Source organism: Coenobita brevimanus, chromosome 86, assembly GCF_032717465.1.
Source record: "Coenobita brevimanus isolate Jiangsu-jjx chromosome 86, ASM3271746v2, whole genome shotgun sequence".
Lineage (NCBI taxonomy): Eukaryota > Metazoa > Arthropoda > Malacostraca > Decapoda > Coenobitidae > Coenobita > Coenobita brevimanus.
In genome coordinates, this window is record NC_137039.1 from 33,352,330 (window position 1) to 33,367,586 (window position 15,257).

A 15,257-nucleotide genomic window follows, 5' to 3' on the forward strand; every position below is an offset into this window, starting at 1 on the left:
TTAGGTTGTACTTAAATGTCAGCCTTTTTTTTTTTTTTTTTTTTTTCACGTTTAAGCCCATTTTGGTTCATGTTTGCAGCACGGGTGGTTTTGTTGGGGAAGATGCATAACGTACCTCCCTTTGCCTACTGCCTCGTAATCGCAAAGCTCGTAGGTCCAGGCTTTTGGACTCGCTCTTTACATAACCCCCGGAAATGCCCCACTTTCCACCATATTTGACACGCTGGACACAAAGGGATGCAACCTGGCTGTCAAAGGGGAAAACTACCTTTATTCTTGCGATATTAGGACAGTTATAGGACTCTGAAGAAGCTCATTGTCCAACCCTGTTAGAAATATAATTGTATCTCTAAATCATGTTTCTCGATATTTCCCTCCTATAAGTCCTGGAGAGGGACCCCTTCATGTGGTGACATTGATATGGCCAGGCGTTGGAGCTGCCTATTATACAAACCTCCCCCAAATCCCTCCCGGAATGACGCGTGGTGGACTGTGGAAGGAGGGTAACTTCAGCCTGCAGTCCACCAGATTCAGATCCACGTGAGAGTGAGATTGTAACTGCTGCCGCCGCCGCCACCGCCCCTGGTATGATAACCATTGCGTCACAGATTCACTGAACATAAACACCTGGAGCCAGATTCACACACAGACTTAGGATAAATTTTAAGTCGTATTTCTTTTCTGTCTTGGGTGCTGGAGGAACATTGTCTCAGTTTACGCATTTTTTTTTAAGACGAAGGGCGAGAAATGAAGAATGCAGGTTTCCCTGTGCCTCCACGTCTTCTGTAAAATAAATGCAAAGGTATGACAGGGGATCAGCCGTAAATGAGGTAGTGAATCCCATCCCAACCTCTGACCTTATTGACCTCAGCATTCGAAAAAGTGTTGGAATGCATTTACAGATACATTAGTGTTTTCATTTCCACGGGGCTGCCTTCCATTGAATTTAAAAACATTCATTTGCATCAGATTAATTTTAAGTGATTGAATTTGCATCGTAATATACAAGCCTATATTTGAACCCAAGCCTGACATACAGTTAAAGGGAAATTAGAATATAGAGGAGTTTTAAGTAATTCCGAACAGTTGTTGCTGTGGTGGGGATCAAATTGTTAGGTGACGTATCGCTGCTGTGGTAGGGAGCTGTGGTTGTGTGGTGGATGAATTATGAAAACGTCCCACATCCCTGTGGGAAATTTTCTTGTTTTTGTCAATAGTGTTGTTGTTGTTGTTGTTGTTGTTATTATTATTATTATTATTATTATTATTATTATTATTATTTATTATTATTATTACCATTATTATTATTACTGTTATTATTATTATTATTAATTATTTTAAAATTGCTATATTTCCAATGCTATTTGGCCCAGAGCCTTCAAACTTGGTCAACTTAGTCGGGCAACAGTCCACTTCTTTTGGCCTGATATGGTGGAAGTCTCTCAACCGGATCTCTGGATATTATCCGGAACACAGAAAAGTGAGTCAGCCACGCCATCGCAAGAACTGTTTAAACTAGGAAGCTGAAATTTTATTACAAAATAACTAAGGCAACTCTGGCCGGAAGGGAGTATGATTCCAGTCTGTTGATTATTCTCTGAGATCGCATGAGGTAAAAAATTGGGTTTTTTCCTGGTACTCCGGATGTCACCTAATTTTCCACGAAGGATTAAAGCTAGAGTCACCTAACTTGGTGGACGTATAGGCTGTGATGACCTAAGGTGACATGCACAAGATCAGTGAATTTGACCTTAAGGTTCCTTTATAGCTCGGCTTCCAGTAGGCAGTGTCTGTGAGGTTTATACAAAATTGTCCTTGGACAATGTTACGGTGTTGTATTTGTTGTTGTTGTTATTATTATTATCTTTACTATTATTATTAAGCATCGCCATATTAATTCATGGTGCTGTAATATAATGATAAAATTTGTAATGAAAAAGAAACTTATGTAATAACAGAACAGAACAATTCCTTAATTTTTTGTAAGCATCCGAGTACTTTTTTTTTTATCATAGGAGGTTGTAACAGATAAAGCCTTTCCCCCTAGACGTCCTCCTTCCATCCGCCGTAATTAACATCTCACAGTTATTTATCTAATCTCTCGTACACATCACCGTCAACCCCTTTTTCCTTTTTCATTTACTCCCTTCTTCCATCCCTTTATCTCCCCTTACATCTTTCTTCCTTGGTCCAGTCACTGCAGTACCTTTCATATCTCCCTCTTCCGGTTCATCTGCATCTTCCCTTCCCCGTTCCCCCCAAGTTTAGTCTCTCCTCTGCATTTCTTTTACGTAATCTGGTTTCTTTGCTAATCGCCATTTTCTGTCATCTCCTTTCGTGTTCTCATCTCCTTCCCTTTTTTCCCTCCATATTTTCATTTATTTAATTGCTTCCTTGTCGTATATCCTACTACATCCCTCCCTCCCTGCCTTTTGCATCCCTAAATATCACTCCCTCCCTTCCTCCCTTCCTTTCTGCATCCCTGAATAACACTTCCTCCCTCCCTCCCTCCCTCCCTCCCTTCCTTCTTTCCTTCCTTCCTTCCTTTATGTATCTCTGTATATAAGGCATTGCTAAACCTCTCCAAAACTGTTTTCTTCTTCCTGTATTTTGCATTTCCTTGTTTGCTTTTTGTCTTTACCTGTTCCTTCCGCTTCCGTCTCCTCTTAATTCCCCTGCCTCCCTCTTCTTCTTTTCTTCCTGCATTGTTATCTTTCTTATAGCTTTCCTTTCTTCTCTTGTCCTGTTTTCCCTCTTCTGTTTTCTTTCTCTTATTTCCTGTTTGTTCTTTCTGGTTTCATTTCCTAGTTCCTTCGTCTACTTTCTTAAAGTTTTCATATATCTTTGTTCTTTTCCTTATTTTCTCCTCTTCCTCTTCTCTTCCCTCCTTGCTTTCCTCTTCTTTCCTGCTTCAGATCTTCCTCCCTCCTGCTCCCAGTCCTCCTCCCTCTTGCTCCCTATCCTCCTCCCTGCTGCTCCCATTTCTCCTCCCTTCTGCTCCTTATCCTTCTCTTTCCTGCTCCCTGTCCTCCTCCCTCCTGCTAGCTATCCTTCTTCCTCCTGCTCCCTCTCCTCCTCCTTCCTACTTCCTGTTCTCCTCCCTATCCTCCTTCCTACTTCCTGTTCTCCTCCATATCCTCCTCCTTCCTACTTCCTGTTCTCCTCCCTATCCTCCTTCCTACTTCCTGTTCTTCTCCCTCTCCTCCTCCTTCCTACTTCCTGTTCTCCTCCCCATCCTCCTCTTTCTTACCTCCTGTCCTCCCTATCCTCCTCCTTCCTGCTTCCCGTTCTCCTCCCTATCCCCCTCCTTGCTACTTCCCGCTCTCCCCCCTCCTTTTCCCTCATCCTCCATCCAGCTCCCTTTCTTTTTCCTCCTAGTTACAGTAGCGTGAATATATTTTTTTTCCTCTCCTCCTCTTCTCTCCCCTTCTCCTCCTTTTTTTCCTCTCCTCCTCTTCTCTCCCCTTCTCCTCCTCCCTATTTTCCTCCCTTCCCTTGCTGTCTGTCCTCTTCCTTCCTGCTTCCTACTCCCTCTCCTCCTCCTCTCCCTCCTCCTTCCCCTTCCGTCAGCCCCCTCTTCGTCTCCTCTTAGATACACCCGCTTGAGCAATCAGTGAGCCGCGGAAGAAGGTTGGGGAGGAGGAGGAGGAGGAGGAATGGGTGGGGTGAGAGAGAGAGAGGGGGGGTAATGCGAGTAGGGTAGAGGGAGAAGATAAAAGGGTTGGGAGGGGAGGAGAGGGAGAGGGGTGATGGGAAAGGGAAAAGGGGAGGGAAGAGGAGGAAGGAGAGGAAACCTGCGAGAAAGATAATTTGGGTCGCGTGAAGGATTTATGTGCGAGGAAGGAAATAGCCGGTTAGAGAGAGAGAGAGAGAGAGAGAGAGAGAGTCAGGGAACAGTTTGAGGATTTTAATATTGTCAGCACAAAATATTCACAACTTGTACATTAATCCACACCAGTACAAATAAAAAAAACTAATACCACAACACCAGTCCTGAATGTACTGGTATTATTCCTGTCATATTTCAACACTCAGAATACTGTGGATTGGTTGGTGGGGTCTGGAGAGGATGTAAGGGCGCGGCCACACCAAACGCATGCTGGCGTGGGATACCCCTTTTACTCTAACCTGGCCTAAAATTGCCATCCCTTCAACTTCAGTCTTGAGCTGTAATAATAGGGTAACACCGGAATATTATGCTAGTCACGAAGAAGTGCTATGGCAAGGGTGTGGAGCAATAGTCTGGTCATATACTGCCACTGAGCTATGTGAAATAAGCAGCAAAATACGAAACTCTGAACCATAAATTGAAAATGGTATAGTGGGATTAGTTTAGGTCGCCCTTAACCCCTTCACAACAAGAGGTCAACCTTAAGCTGCTAAAAATCGTCCGCCAGTTGCTAGAATATAAGAAAATTGAACTGTGAAATCTGTCTCCTTAGCCTAATAATAATGTTCCAAATTAACTAAACTACACACATCATCAAATGGAACGGGAGTAACATTAAAAAAGAGAGAAAAAATAGATATATATATAGATAGATATATATATATATATATATATATATATATATATATATATATATATATATAGATATATATATAGATAGATATAAATTGATGTAGCTAGATATAGATAGATAGATAGATAGATAGATAAATTGATAGATAGTTTAAAATATAATGTAAATGTTAAGTGTATTCATTTCCCACTAAATTGGCCCAGAATTTCGGTAGTGTGCTGCTCATTTCACGAAGTTCAATGGCTGAGAGACAGTACTGTGGCTGTACATCCCTTCCGTACCACTTCTTCATGACTAGCATCATATTATGGCATTAACCTATTGTTAGAGCTCAGTATTCAATATGGAGAGATGGCAGTTTTAGACCAGGTTAGAGTGAAAAGGGTATAGAATTTAGACCATCGGATGAATTACCTCGTCAGGCGTTATGCAAAAGACAGACATTAAGTGAAGGAGGGAGAGCATATGTATGAAAAAAGTAAAAGTATATTAGTAAAAAGGTGCCTCTTCTATTGCCTGTGATTGGAGGCTATTGTGGACATAGTTGAGTTTGTCCTGTGGTGTTGGCGTGGGTGAAAACGATGTTGCAGCGTGAGTTAGATTGATAAACGATGAAGTGTCGGGGTTCATTGCATCAGTTGCAGGCTGATATGAGAGAGAGAGAGAGAGAGAGAGAGAGAGAGAGAGAGAGAGAGGGTCGGCTTTGTGTGGGGATTATATTGTATCACCATTACTCTCATAGCACGCGATTTGTGTCTCACTTTTTACCTCTCCTCTCTTATTTCCCTTTTCTTTCCTTCCCTTCCCTTCCCTTCCCTTCCCTTCCTTTCCCTTCTTTTATTCCCTTTCCTTCTTCCCTTTATTTTCTTTCCTCACTCTTCCATTTCATCCCTTCCCCACTCTTTTCTCTTTTTCTCTCTCCCCTCGATAACTCACCATTCTGCATTTTTCTCCTTTATACTTTTTCATTGGGCTGTCTTTCCTTCCTCTTTAGTGTCTTTCCTCTCCTATTTTCTCCTCCTCCTCACCACCATCATTTTTCCTGCCTGTCTGTCTCCCTCATCTCTCCTGTTACTCTTGTTTCCTCTCCATTGCACTCTCTCATGCACCCTTTCCTTCTCTCATTTCCCATCCATCTGTACCCTACTGTCTTTTCGCTTCCTTGACGTTCTTCTCTTCCTTACGATTTTCTTCACCTGCTTTCCCACGATTCACCGTTTTCTTGCAGTAATCTTTTTCATTTCTTTCTTCTTTCCGCGTCCCTTTACCTGCCTAGTTAACTATTTTCTTTCTTTCCTGTCCATTCTATCTTTTCCTTCCTTTCGTCTTGCCTTCTGACCATTAGCTTCTCTCTCTCTCTCTCTCTCTCTCTCTCTCTCTCTCTCTCAATTGACTTCATACGCTTGTAATGGAGTATGGATTAGTTATGTAAATTGGTCGCTAAAGGGTCGTTGTTCGGTTAACGCTGAGAGAGAGAGAGAGAGAGTACAGAGGAAAGCAAACAGCACTAGACTGGTGACTGTGTACGTGTGCATGTGTGTGTGTGTGTGTGTGTGTGTGTGTGTGTGTGTGTGTGTGTGTGTGTGTGAAAGCTCCCCATCACAGGCTATGCTATCTTAAACGTATCTTTGGCTCTTATGTATATTGCGAAGGGAGGGTAACTTACTTATCATCAAAGGACACGCTAGGGAAATATCTTACGTAAGCAGAGAGAGAGAGAGAGAGAGTAAGCTAAATTTATGGAAACTTCATCTCTCGACGCCTCGTGCTGTTTACACATCTAAAGTCGGTCTCTCTCCCATGCCTTGTTGCCGATTTAAAGCTGTGTGTGTGTTTTGGGGGAGAGAGAGAGAGAGAGAGAATTTTTAAAGAGTTTGTGGTAGATACGAGTAGGTAAATAGATACATACATCCATTCATTCGTACATACATACATACATACATTCGTACATACATACTTACATACATACCTACATACATACATACATGGATGAAAATTACTTAATGCTAAAAATATGACAAGAAACGGCGGTGAATTTGGAAAGTTTTTTGAGATACAAGGCCGTATTCTTTGGCTTAGATTTCGCAACACCTTTACTTCAGCGATTTATTTTAGTCTTTGCACCCTAATATTCGCTCGTGCCTTTTGTTCCAGGCTTTTTATGGTAGTCGTCATGGTAGAGGTTGTTATGATAGTCGTCATGGTAGTAGAGGATGTGATGGTAGTCATGGTATGGTATGGTAGTCGTCATGGTAGAGGATGTTATGGTAGTCGTCATGGTAGAGGATGTTATGGTAGTCGTCATGGTAGAGGATGGTATGGTAGTCGTCATGGTAGAGGATGTTATGGTAGTCGTCATGGTAGAGGATGTTATGGTAGTCGTCATTGTAGAGAATGTTATGGTAGTCGTCATGGTAGAGGGTATTATGGTAGTCGTCATGGTAGAGGATGTTACGGTAGTCGTCATGGTAGTAGAGGATGTTATGGTAGTCGTCATGGTAGAGGATGAGTATGGTAGTGATGATTGTTTTGATAAGTGCAGCAGGTGAGTGGATGGTTGCCGGGCTGGGGATAATTAAGTTACATTGTGTCGCAAATAATGGTCGTTCACAGCATATCAATAAATCCCCTGTTGACAGTTTTGATGAAGTTGAATTATGCTGGAGGATTTATGTGAGTTGAAGGTGTAATCTCATAAATAATCCCTCGTCATACTGTCCTTATTACATACTATTCTTATTACACCCGCGCACGCGTAACGAGAGCTTGGTGTAAACTGGTGAAGAAACAAAGGAACGACACCAAACTGAAAAATGTTTGGTAGAAAAAGAAAAATAAGAAAAAAGGAGGAATTTAGTAGGTTTTTCCGCTGTGGTGTGAAGAACAAAGGGGTGATAACTTACGTGAAATTTAATTATTAAAATTTGCGTTACCTGAAAGTACAACAGGTTTTTTGGAGAGGTGATAAAACTACGTGGAGCTAAACTTTTGACCCGAGAACTTTGGGTGGCGACATTAGAGTCCCGAGTTTCCTGGAAAACTTGTAATTCCCAACCTTACTTTGGTCGTTTAGTTTTATCCTTGTTGGTGTTGTGGCCTTAAAATTACTTTCGTACTTTATTGTTTGTGCCTGGAAATATAAAGTACTGTATAATTTAAAAAGTTGATGATTTAAGTTCCTTGTCGAAAGTATGTAGGCAAGTCCACCATCCACTCAGCTATATAGTGCTAGTTTTAGGGAACTCTACACTGATTGACAAACAGAACGGTGTCCTGTATCTAAGACCATTTACTACGATGGGTGGTAACCATATAACCGGCATATGGTCGCCATGTGGTCCAGTGGTCAAAGGTGCTCCATGCGGATTTGGCTCATTGGAAGTTCTGTAGATATTTGGAGGTTACTGATCTCGTAGAACCAGTAAATGTCCTGATTGATTAGCCTAGCCCCGGGCCCCTACGCTCATGATTTGGCAGCACAGGGCTAGATGATGGATGGGCAGCGAAATATGCTAAGTAGTTACACAGAAGACAAGAGTCACCCGTGTAAAGCTGTCTCATCTAACTTTGCACTGTGGTTGACTGTAGTGTGCTGGGGAGAGCGAGGGGAAAGTGAAGGCGGTGGTGGTAAAGGAGAGAGAGAGAGAGAGAGAGAGAGAGAGAGAGAGGAGGGGGGGGGGCAAAAAGTGACTGAAAGGGATTAAGGTGAATGTCTTGATATCGTACCCACATTCTTTATATTTCCTAAGAGGTACCTTCCCAGCATCTGCATTGCTTGTAACCTCGTACCTAACATGGGATTCAAGAGGGGGTAGATTCTGTCTGGAACTTCCTTTCCTAGACTCGTGTATGAGTGAGATTGTGAGAACACCCAATATGCACGTGAGGTGATGAAAAGGATGATGATGATGATAAAGATGAACGGGGCAGTCTTAAGTAAGCAATAGGTCAATTCTGAGCACGCATGTCTATTTTAATTATATATTGGACCGTCAGATCACCAAAATTTACCGCAGACATCACAAGCAGATGACCAGAATGAGCCTGCTTGACCATTTGTTTTGACAAGCAATAAAACAGAAGCCTTCTAACTTTGCTCTTAAAAATTGTGTTCGTCTGGTGGGCGCAATCCCGTCCCTTAACAGCAATGCAAAGGGTCGTAAGGTAGGGAGGTAAATGGTCCCCTGATAATGGAGTGTAGTCAGTGGTGTGCAAATGGCCCTTGTGGTGGCTATTAAATGAAACGAGGTCATGTGTGTTGGTGTGTGGCGGTGTGGGTGTGGGTGGATGTGTGGGGGATGTGGTGTGTGTGTGCGGTGAGGTTGTGTGTGTGTGTGTGTGTGTGTGTGTGTGTGTGTGTGTGTGTGTGTTGGTGGCGGAATATGGAGATAGTTGGGGTTTGTTTGTTCTTGTGGGTGATAGTTATACAGGTATGCGTTCCTGGTGGTGGATGCGACAATAACTGCGGTGTGTGTGTGTGTGTGTGTGTGTGTGTGTGTGTGTGTGTGTGTGTGTGTGTGTGTGTGTGTGTGTATCAAGTATATCACCGGGGCTTGGCTTTATGTGATGTTGATGGTTATAGTGTGACGGTAGGGGCTCTGATGATGGTAGAGTATGATGCTGTCCTTTGTAATGCTAGTACTTTTGATGTAATGGTGGTAATTGTGATGTAGTTGATCATACCCACGAGGTAATGGTGATAGGTATGGTGTTCTGCTTTGATAATATTTTGTGAGGTGATAGCATATGAATTAGTGCAGGTGTATTGCCGTGAAGTAATGGAGGTGTGATCGTTAATTGAGAGAGATATATACCGTGTCAGATAATGGTTCTCTCTCTCTCTCTCTCTCTCTCTCTCTCTCTCTACTGTAATAAAGAAGTAGCTTGTAAGTACCCGGTATATCACTTTTAAAGTCGTAACTCCTCTTATATTCATACAACTTCCGGATGATACATTAATAAGACACCCCTTGTAGTGAAGATGTGGGCTCGATTTCTAGTATATCAAAACAACCACGCTGTATTTATTTTATTCCTGCTATCCTTGATCATTATTATAAAAGAAATCCCTTGTAGTAAAGTGCATAATCCTCTCATTACCATAGCGTATTTTATTTTATTTTAATTTTGGCCGCTTCCCTATGATTTCATCCATGTTTAGGACAAGTCCAAAGTTGCGCTGTTCGTAAAAGTTGTTGTTAATCCATTCAGTCAGAGAGATCCTTCTTGAACTAATGTAGCTTCCGGAGATAACCCTCCTCCAAACACACACACACACACACACACACACACACACACACACACACACACACACACACACACACACACACACACACACAAAAGAAGAGAAAACAGTCGTCCTTGGGTGGTGAGGATTGATATAACTTAAGTGTCATCGTACTGAAGGGGATGTAGAGTAAGAGAAATTGAGGGGTAATGAGGATGCAGTAGAGTGTTTGAAAGATTGGTGGGAGCCATTACCGAAAAGGAACAGAAAATTAGATGGTGATGAAAGAAAATGGGAGTGAGTTTCCGGTTGAGGGGGAACGAAGGTTATGTATATCCTGTTGTTGGTTTTAAGAGTGCTGGTGTCTGCTCCTCCTGCTTTTTTTCTTATCAAGGTTTCTCTTGTAGTGTTTAATTGTCACTCTCAAGGTTATCATTGTTATCATTATCAGTTTTATCATCATCGTCAGCATTAACATTACCATCATCATCATCATCATCACGTCATCATCATCAGTGTCCTCCTCCTTCTCCTCGTCATCGGCTCCTATCTTAAGTAGTTTTTAATTGTTCCAGATAATTGAGGGCATCCAGGAACAGGATATGGCAGACACAAGAGTAGGAGGAGATGGGCATTACGTCACTCATTAAGGTAAGTCAGTTGTCCCTTTACCTGTGCATACCAACTGCTCCGTCAGGTAAAAATATAATTACCTTTCACCTATTCTTCATGATTGTTTATATAATTACGTGAGGTCCTTCTTCAGTACATAGGTAAGCTTGTGGATAACAAAGTTGAAGGAAGAAAGGTCAAACAAAATGGAGATGGAGGTGGAGGATGGGAGAAGACGGATTAGATCAGGAAATAAGGAGGGAGGGAAGAAGAGCGAAAATGGATAGGTGGAAGAAGGTAGAAGATAGTGTAAGGGAGGTAGAACGTAAAGGTTAGGAGAGAGAGAGAGAGAGAGAGAAATTGAAATATGCAAACGAGATAGGGGAACTTAAAAGGAGAGGGTTAGAATTATAAAGAAGGAAGGGAGAAAATTTACAAAGGGGGAGAGAGAGGGGGGGGGAGGGGGCGCTGTTATTCAAACAGCTACAGCGAAACCTTTTATTGCATGCAAAAGTTGGACAAAAGTTAACAAAAACTTTATTGTATCATGTTAGTACTAGGGAAGAGAGAGAGAGAGAGAGAGAGAGAGAGAGAGAGAGAGAGAGAGAGAGAGAGAGAGAGAGAGAGAGAGAGAAAAAAAGAAAGGACAGACAGACGGACAGGATTTAAAGGAAATTACAGAGAGAGGGAAAAGTCGGGCAAATAATACAATGAAGGGAGAAATTATGCAAATGATTGCTTTGCTGCCAACTGCAGTGAGAGAGTGTGAAAGTGAGAGAGAGAAAAACAGAGAGAGAGAGAGGGAGAAGGAAGGAAGGAAGGAAAGAAGGAAGGACGGAAGGAAAGAAGTAAGGATGGAAGGAAGGAATGCCAAGGGCATAAGAACCACACAGGGAGGAAAATGAATGAGTGGAAGAGAAGGAGGGATAGAGTTGGAGATATTGGGAAGAAAGAAAGAAAAGTGTTTTGTGTGTGTGTGTGTGTGTGTGTGTGTGTGTGTGTGTGTGTCTGTGTCTGTGTCTATGTCTGTGTGTGTGTGTGTGTGAGAGAGAGAGAGAGAGAGAGAGAGAGAGAGAGAGAGAGAGAGGCAAAAAGACTGTTATAAGAATGATAAGAGTGAAGAAATTAGGAGAAAACAACTGCGAGAAAGGGAATGAAAAGATAATTGCACTAAGATAGTACGGGAAGGAGAGGGAAGGAAGTGAAGTGATTGGGAAGTGAAATGAGGAGCTTTGAAGAGAAAATGAATGACTATCTAATTTAATGTATGTATGTATGTATATATGTAAGTATGTACGCATCTATCTATGTCTGTGTGTAATTTTTTCTTACCTTAGGGGGTTACATTTATTTGCCTGTATATTATGGTAAAGGACTGCCTACCTTGACCCTTTACCTGCTAATTAGGAAAGGTGCGCTTAATCTTAGTCAGCTACAGGTAGTTTTATTCACGTCTGTAAAACCCGCCGTAGCAACGAGGCTTTTATGTGTCCCCTCTACCTCTATTCCCTGCTTCTTACATCCTTCTTATAATGTCTTTCCTTACACTTTGATATCCATTTCTTATTGCGTTCTTCATACCTCCATTTCATTGTATTGGTCGTCCCTATCTCTTTCTCCTTTCTTCTCCTCGCTTCTGTTTTTTCCTCTCTTTCATTATTGCTTCGCTCCTCTCCTCCTCACTTCCTCTCCCTTTGCCAGCGTATTTAATTTCCCTCCCTCCCTCCTTCCCTCCTTGTTTCTTTCCTTACTCTTTCCGCTTCCAGTTTACCCCTTTTTCTTATTCCTTCCATCCTTCTTCCTCATTTCTTCCTTATTCTTCCATTCTTCCTTTCCTCCGTCCACCTTCCTATATTCCTTCTTGATTCCTACCTTTCTTGCTCATTATTCCTTCCTTCTCTCGTCATTCCATCCTTCCCTCGTCATTTCTTCCTTCCTTCCCTCGTCATTCCTTCCTTCCCTCGTCATTCCTTCCTTCCCTTGTCATTCCTTCCTTCCTTCCCTCGTCATTCCTTCCTTCCCTCCCTCCCTCCCTCCCTCCCTCCCTCGTCATTCCTTCCTTCCTCCCCCATTCTCCCCTTTCTCCACCTTCATTCCAAGATTCCTCCTTCATTCCTCCCTTTCTCGCTTATCATTCCTTCCCTCCTCATTTCTCTCTCCTTCCTCCGCCTCTCCTCCCCTCCTCCACCCTAGCCAGCCCAATATCGAGGCATCCACAGCAGTCTGCCTGGCGGGGAAAGAAACTCACAGGGCCAAGAACGTGAAGCTGCACAGAGAAAAATGGCCAGGAAGAGAAAGACGAAATTTAAGTGGATGAGAAGAGAGAGAGAGAGAGAGAGAGAGAGAGAGAGAGAGAGAGAGAGATGGACTTGATTGGGAGAGAAAGTGGAATATATTAAGATACGGAAGAGAAAAATAGCCAGGAAGTAGAAGACGGAATCTGAATGTGCGAGGAACAGAAAAATGGAAAAGAGAAAAATAGAATAAGTAGACGATGATGTTGGATTTAGAACTTGTAGAATGATTTAGGGAATAGAAGTGAAAAGTGTGAAAGAGGAAGCGGAAGGTGATATAAAATGCACAAAAATGGAAGATGTTTTACAGTTCAGAACAAGTAGAATGATTTTAGTCATAAAGGTATTAAAGAGGGAAATAAAGATGTGTAAGATTATGTAAGGTGTAAGAAGTGGAAGATAAGGTAGAAGTGGAAATGTGAATAGGAGAAAATGAATAGTGCTGTATGATAAATGAAACTTGCTTAGGAAAAATGAGGAATTGTGAAAGAGCGAGGAATGAAAACGTGAGAGAGGAGAGAAAGAGGAGGATAATGTAGGTTGCAGAAGGGAAAAAAATGACCGTGAAGAGAAAAGGGAAATGTGGCTGTGTTGAAGAGGAGGAAATTTGAGTGAGCGGGCAGTGGATATGTGAGAAAGATGATGCATATGACGCAGGACATAAGGAATGGAAGATAAAACAGGCTATATATAACAAAGGCGATATAAAGGAGATGTCCAGTCATTTAGGATTTGAGGATGTAAAAAAGAATAGCACTTGAAATGGGGGAAGAATTCTGAAAAAATAAAAAAGCAAGAGTAAGCTAAAAGAGACGTAGGACCATTATTATTATTATTATTATTTTTTGGGGGGGAGGGCGGAGTAAGTGAAACGCTGTGGGTGAGGTCTGTAGTTTTTTTTTTTTTTTGTTGAGGGTCGTTAAAGAATAGGAAAAGAAAATTTATTAAAAATTAGACCAAGAATACCACAAGCTTGTTTATGGGCGGAGTAAGTGAAACGTGGTGGGCCGTGACCGTAGGCTTTTCTCATGGTCAAGGTTTTATTTGGATTACAGAGAGGGAGCGGGGACTGGAGCAAGACGTGGGTGATGTGATGACAGAGAGAAAGCGAGAGAGAGAGAGAGAGAGAGAGAAATGGTCAAGGTATATTTGTATTGTTCAAGCCGAGAGGGATGAAGCCTTACCCAGAGGATTACGTGGGTGGTACTGATAGAAAGAGAGAGAGAGAGAGAGAGAGAGAGAGAGAGAGAGAGTAGGAGTTATACGGATCTAATGATGGTGTTTGTGCGTATAGTCTTTGTGTTGAGGGTGGTAGCGGTGGTAGTGGTAATAATAGAAATGATGATAATGGTGGGGAGAGTTACGGTTTTCGTGTTTGTAGCGATAAAAATAGTGGTGGCAGTGGTATTAATAATGAAAGTAATGGTGACGACTTAGAAAATTTGTGGTTATAGGAGATTAGGGACGATGGTAATGCTTGCAATGGTGATTGTATCGAAGGTAATGGGGATGGTGGTAGTGACATAATTAATGGTGATGGTGATGGTGATGATGATAAATACAATTGTTCAAGCGAGTGATATAGGAGTAAGTGAAACATGGCGGGATATGACCGTAGACTTTTCCGTGGACAAAGATTTATTTGTATTCTTGTATGTGAGAGGGAGGGAGTGGAGGCCAGAGACGGACTTGGGTGGCGTGGTGAGAGAGAGAGAGAGAGAGAGAGAATATGGTCAAGGTATATTTGCATTGTTGAAGGCGAGAGGGATGAAGCCGTGGCCAGAGGATGGCGTGGGTGGTACTGCAAGAGAGAGAGAGAGAGAGAGAGAGAGAGAGAGAGAGAGAGAGGCGACACTTCGTATTCAAGGAACGTGGTGTGGATAGCGGGTATGATGGTTTTGTGGTGGTGGTGGTAATGGTGGAGAATTTTGCAGTAGTTGTGGTGTTATTGAGACCAGTGGCGATGGTAGTGATGCAAATGGTTGTGTTAGTGAGAGTCGTGGTAGTGGTAGTGGTGATAATGGTAGCAGTGGTGATAGTCGTGATGGTGGTAGTGACCCTTGTGGTGTTCGTTGTGTTGATGAGTTGTAGTGGTGATGGTGATGGAAGTGATGGCGAATAGTGGTGAGAATATTGGTGGTGGTGATACATCGCTGTTGATAGTTTTGGGTGGTGATACATATTTAGTGACTAGAGTAAAGGTGTTCGTGTTCATTTTGTTGTGGTGAGTGTTGGTGGTAGTGGTGATAGTGATGGTAGTGGTGATAGTGGTGGTGGCAGTGATAGTAGTAGTGTGATGGTAAGAGATGTGTTGCCATGGCTGTCGACATATAATTCTAGAGTGCCCATAGCTTTCATATCCAACCCATTCAGCCCGTGGACGTCTATTCATTTTTTGTAGTAAGGTCAGACTATTTATTTCACCGTAGAAGAATTAAATAGGACTATTGTACTCCAGAATAAAATGTTAGATCCGCCTTTACTTTTCTATATGGTCATAGTAAGTGAAACGTGGTGGGACATGACCGTAGAGTTTTGGGGATCAAGGTTTTATTTGTATGTAAGCCAGATGGAGGGAGCGGGGCAGAGCAAAACGTGGGT